This window comes from Indicator indicator, chromosome 12 (genome assembly GCF_027791375.1).
Source record: "Indicator indicator isolate 239-I01 chromosome 12, UM_Iind_1.1, whole genome shotgun sequence".
Classification (NCBI taxonomy): Eukaryota; Metazoa; Chordata; class Aves; order Piciformes; family Indicatoridae; genus Indicator; species Indicator indicator.
Window position 1 is genome coordinate 225,184 of NC_072021.1, and position 5,560 is coordinate 230,743.

Consider the following 5,560-nt stretch of genomic DNA (forward strand, 5'->3'; position numbering starts at 1 on the left):
CCACCCCCCCCACCCCCTCCCCCGCCACCTCATTTGTGCCCCCTCCACTTCAGAGCTTTCTTTTGCCAAGTGATGTATGGGATTTGATTGTTCTCTTGAAAGACAGAGCTGAAACCCCAGTCTAGGTGACAAAAGCTTGGCTGTCCCTGAGGTTGTCCTCTTGATTGCTCTATTATACGTGGAGGGTGTGAAGTCACACTCATGTCATTGCCCTTCATCTCAGGGTTAATCACAAATGATAGAAGATCTCTCAGCTCTTTGGTGCCTTAGGCTGGTCCTTAACTAGGAGGCATTACCTGTAGCCTTTAAAGGCCTGCAAGTGAAAATAGTGCTCCAATTAAAAGAACCTGTAAAACATTAATTAAATTACAGGGGAAATCCTCACCCCTCCCACTTTACTAGAACTGGTTGCAAGCTGTCAGAAAGATACAATGCAGCCTTGGTTTGTTCCTTTGTTCGTTTTTCTGGTGTCCCTTTGAGCATCTCTGCCTGCAGCACGCGTGGAAAAGCCTGCAAAAGGGAGAGCTGCGAGGGCTCTGCCTGCTGCCTACACGAGTGGATGTGGCACGTTAAAGTATACCAACACCGAAAGATAAATCCTGCCCCTCTGAGCTCAGGAGGGTCCTGGCTTCAGACTAAGCTGGGAGGGGTCTGCAGCAGTCAGAGCAACCAGGACTGGGTGGTGACAGCACTTGCCTGGTCTCCTCATGGTCCCCCACTGCCCCGGGGCTGTCCTCTGGAGGTTCAGCAGCTGCCACATGCCCTGGGATTGTGGGGCATAAGGCTGTGTGCCTGCAGGCACATTGTAACACCACCCAGGGCATCTGTCTGAGGCCTGATAAGCACTTCAAGGAGAATTTGAGCCAAGAGTTCTGCCAGTGGGAAGGCTGAAACAAAAGCTGCTCCTTTACACCACATTATCATGGCACCTGCTACATGCCAGGTAGCACCCTGGGCTCACACCGTGCCACCTACCTGGCAGCTGAAGGCAGGAGTCAGCCAGGACAAGGGGCACTGACACTCAGGCTGTGCACAAACACAGGGCAGCACGGGGACCTTTCTCTTCTTCTGACCATCTCTCTGGGAGTGCTTTAATGACAGAAAAGTGTAAAGCTGACCAACTGTGTCAGAAAAACCCCCAAACTTTCAGGTCAGAATTCCCATAGAAAAGCCATCCACAGGCTTAAGGACTTCGGAGTCCTCCTGCTGGGAGATGCTGCATCCTCAGACTGCCCAAGGACCTTGGTCAGCACATAATTGTTTCAGGAGAAGCCCCAGCATGGTGTGGTACAGAGAGTGATTTCTTTTGAGGAAGAAAAACAGCATGAACAAAATACTAAATAAGTACAGAGCAGAGGTTCCAAACAACTTCAGAATGAACCAGAATGAAGGACAAATTTAAAGTAAGAACATTAAGCTGCATGGTAGCAGAAGTGACTTTGGATCAATGCAAAGAGGAAACAGGAGAGTGAGGAGACCCCAGCAAGGACTGAACAAAGACCCTGCCCCCAGACCAGAGAAAGGCACAGGTTCTGGGACATCTCTGCAAGCAAACCCAGGCTATGCCAAAAATACTTCACTCCTTTGGCAATCTCTCCTCACAAAAATATGGCAAGATGCCACATCTGTGGCCAGCCACCCAAGGGTCAAGACAAGTCCTGGGGGGCCTCTTCAGTCCCTAGTAAAAAAGGCAGTGGCCCACAGCCAGACCACAGAGTGACGTAAAAGCAGGCAACAAGTGGAACATGCTACTCACAGCCTTGATGGGATTTCCCCCTTCTGCTGCTGTGTCATGGCAGTAGTGGATGTTACCATAGTTGAGCACCAGGTTTGCCTAATTTCGAAGCTAATTAGCTGAGATGTAATGGCCTGAAGCACAGTGTGTCGAATTGGATGGCCTGATAGTGCCTGCTAGTCTGGAAGGCTCATTAGCTTCTCCTGTAAGGAGCTAATGACATCCCTCCTGGGTCAGTCCCACCACAGGCTGTAGGAAGGAGCTCCCATCCGTCCCACAACAACAGTACCTCACACTCCAGCCAGGCTTGATCACATCTAATTCCTAAACCACCTCCATACATCTTGTAGCCCCTCTGGTTTCTCTAGGATTCTATTCCAGTCCTTGAGCTCTTTCCTTCCAGCAATATTGGGTCAGTCCTGGGCCACCTGTGTTTTGGAGAGATGTAAAACTCAGGCTCTGGGCTGGAGTGTGTCTTGATGATACTGCAGAGACCTGACCTCCTGTCATGGGGGCTGGCTTGGAAGAGGAACACTCTGCAGCACCTTTCCTTCTTGTTTGCTTTGTTCCACCTTAGGGGGACCCAGGCTTTCCTCTTAAATCCAGCTTATTCTTTCTGATTAATTAACAGCTTTCTGTGCATTGACCTCTTCCACTTCTAACCTGCAAATGAAGAGCAGTTTGCTTCCACCCCTTCGTGTGGGTAGACCCAAGAGATCTGGTAGAAACAGTAGCTCATCACTTATGTTCATTACACTGGAGCAGAGCTACCACAAATAACAAGCAGGGAAATGAGCTTCCCCTCTAATAATCTAACAATTTTAGAATATTCCTTTGATTACTACAGAAGGAAGGGTAACAAAATGTGTTTGAAGAGGCAGAGGCTCTCTCCCCTGACTAGCATTAGCATCAATCTCTCTGACATTATTTGTGCTAGCTTTCTCCTGGGTATGGTGGTTTAACTGGATTTCAAATATTACCAAGGAAGATTCAAAAGGCAAAGGGCAGATATTTTTATGCTTGCTGGTTGAAACAGTTTTTATTCCATCTCCTTGACTGTGATTATAGAGACACTTTCTGGTCCTTGAAAACACTGTTAAATTCACAAATGCTCACAAAGCCTAAGGAAAGTAATTTATTGCACATCACTGAACAGCCTCAAGAGGCCCAAAGCAGCATTAGCATTTTGATGGGAATGCTGGTGCTCCTTTTGCACATGCACTACCTGTTCTTTTGTTCCTACACAGTGCTTATGAAAGGCACAGAAACACCTGCCCAGCACCATATAGACGAGCCAAGGCCAAAGAGGTGGGATGCAGCAGGCTTTCACATCACTTTCACATCAGCTGCAGTGAGACATTTTAGCTCTGTTAAGAGCTGAGGACCAAGGGCAATCCATTGCAGATCCATGCTGACCACAGCAGGCTGCTTACTCCTGATGGGAGAAACCTTGGCCGAGTAGGAGTAGGGAGGGGATTTTCCCCCTGTGCTCAGCTCTGGTGAGGCCACACCTGGAGTATTGTGTCCAGTTTGGGGCACCTCAACCCAAGAGAGATGTGGAGGTGCTGGAGCAGTGCAGAGGAGGGCAAGGAAGCTGTGAAGGGCCTGGAGAATAAATCTGGTGAAGAGCAACTGAAGGAGCTGGGGATGGTTAGTGTGAAAAAGAGGAGGCTGAGGGGAAACCTCATTGCTGTCTACAACTACGTGAAAGGAGGTTGTGGAGAGGCTGCTGCTGGTCTCTTCTCACAGGTAATTAGTGATAGAACAAGAGGGAATAGCCTCTGGTAGGTTTAGACTGGACATTAGGAAAAATATTTTCCCAGCAAGTGTGGTCAGGGATTGGAATGTGCTGCCCAGGGAGGTGGTGGAGACACCAACCCTGGATGTGGTTTGGATGTGGTGCTTGGGGATATGGTTTAGGGGTGAGCCTTGTAGAGTAGGGTTCTGGGTTGGACTTGGTGATCCTGAGGTGATCTCCAACCTGAATGTTTCTGTGATTCTATGTCACCTCCACCTGGAGTAGTGACACCAAGTCATGGCAGGTGGCACACAGTTGGGCTCAAGAGGAGAAGCAGCTCAGCCTGCCAGTAGGCTCTCTGGCAGGTTTTAAGCTGCAGACATTTCAACTGAAACACAGGTGACCATCACCAGTGTCACCAATTAGGCAAACAAATCATCTTAACATTTCCAGGTGGAGAAAAATGAAGACCAAAAGCAAGCTGCCTAGGCTCACACCTCCTGCCAGCCACACCAGTAAAGGCCACAGTACTGCAGATTTCAAACACCAAGGCAGTTGGGCTTTAAAATTCTTCTCTTGAGGATGCAGTAGTAAGAGAGCATCGTGTGAGCTAATACAAATAGTGCAGACTGAAGGGCACTCAGCACCAGAGCCAAGCAAGGCAATTGCTTCATCTTTGGCTGAGGCTGTTAGGGATTGTAAAAGTTACATTCACAAATGGATTTGTCACTTTATCAGCTGTCATTGTTCCTGAACAACCTGCTTCTTTTTTCCCCTATTCTACTCTTGTTTATTTCTGGGCATTCACTCTTGGTGCAGAAGGGCAGGAGGTGCTCTTTGTAGATTGCTCTTGCCCTGGAGGTAGCCACCTTCCCTGGGGGCTGCCCTGCTCACTGAACAACCCTTCTGCTGCCTATGTGCTGGCTTAAATTTGTTCCAGCAGTGCAATGGCAGGGAAACCAGTGTCCTTGACGGGGGGGGGGGGAATGAGGGTCTGCCTTTTCATCTTTTAGTAGCACAGACTTTACTAGAGAATTAACTCTGTAAACAAGCATCATTATCAGTGCTCTTCATGCCTTGGGGCTTAAAACCCTTCTCTTCCATAACAAACTTTCCTGGAAGCTCTTGTTTTATTTATGATTCCCCATCCCCCCCAAATACCCTTGGAAACTCCAGGAGAATGATAAGAATCAGGCTGGAGGCTTTTTGCCAGCTTTGAGTCATGAAAAGCCCACTTCATGAAACTAGAGTGACCTTCTTTCCAAAATACCATGACCCTGTCCCAGACACCAAGGTCTCAGGGTGGCTGAATTGAGAGTTTATGGCTTTGTATTCCAATCAGGATAACCATAGTTAGACATGAGGGTGCTGGGGGGTTCTTGTTAGAAGAATTAAGCCTCAGAGCAGCTACGGTGACTGAAAACCACACCTCCCAGCTCTCTCAGTAAAGCAGGAGTTTTTTGGGCTTGCTACTGAGTTACCTCAAGCCCTGTGCCATCAGCACAGCAACCCCTCAGAATTTCATCAGATGAGACCAGTCTGCTGAGAACTGCACAACTGAAAATGAGTACAAGCAGGGTTTGGTTGGTTGTTTTTCGTGATTTTCTTCTGAATTGCAAAATGAGCCATCCCATGGCAAACCCAAGGGGAAGAGGGAGGCTGCTGTGCACCCAGGCGTTGCACAGACTGCAGGAGGAGGTCTGAGCACTGCAGGGGAGCCCTTTCTCAGCAAGAGTTGGCAAACACCACAGCAGCTCCTGGAGACTAAGGCACAGGCAGAGGCAGCCGCAGCAGGGACTTGGGGGGGAAGCGTTGGCAGCACAGCTTCTTCCCTGCTTTGTGCAGATGCTGGGTGTTACAAAAGCCCCTCTCAACCCCTGTGTGTTTAGTTTCAGGGTTACCTGGGGAAGGGGGGAAACTAAATTGGGATTACACAGGAGGGGAGGAGAAGGAAATGGAAGACATTGCCAAGATGCAGCTCCCAGTTGTGGGTTCTGCAGGACCTGCCTCAAAGCTGGGAGGCAGGAGGTTGGGAGGTGATGTTAGAGAGGCCATGGGCAGCAGCTTTCCCAGCTCAGCAAAAGCAG